Genomic DNA, 569 nt, shown 5'->3' on the forward strand with positions numbered 1-569 from the left:
ACCAGATCGGTGCTAAATTCACTAATTGAATAATTTCGGCGAGCTCCACAATGGGCTCTTTGAAAGGCGCCGGCTCTTTGTGTCCGTCCTCAAGTGACTGAGGAGCGGCGAGAACGTGGGCCAGGGGGGCGGCGAGAACGTGGGCCAGGGGGGCGGCGAGAACGTGGGCCAGGGGAGCGGCGTGCTCTGCGTTTGTGTCACGCTGTTGTCGACCGGATCAGTGAAGTGTTTGACATCAAGTGCAGCCAGTTTGGTTTTTATAACGGCTTTACAGACGATTGAAGACATAAAGTCAAAGTTGAAAAGTTCAAACGTCTCAAATGATGGAGAATGTGTTTTAACATAGAGTTTCTCTCATGATGGAGGACACACATTAAGAAAAAAAAAAATTATCTTTCTGAGTGATGTTTTAGATTGTTGTGAATAAGGAGCAAACGGACGAAAAAGCAGATCAAAAAAGATCATATAGATATAAAAAATACACTTTTCTGTTCTGCTCCAGTTTGATGCCCTTTTTGGCTCATTTTTTTGTTAAGTTTGTGTTCGATACTTTTGTAACACATTTTAAA

The sequence above is a fragment of the Oryzias melastigma genome, linkage group LG16 (genome assembly GCF_002922805.2).
Source record: "Oryzias melastigma strain HK-1 linkage group LG16, ASM292280v2, whole genome shotgun sequence".
Taxonomy (NCBI): Eukaryota; Metazoa; Chordata; class Actinopteri; order Beloniformes; family Adrianichthyidae; genus Oryzias; species Oryzias melastigma.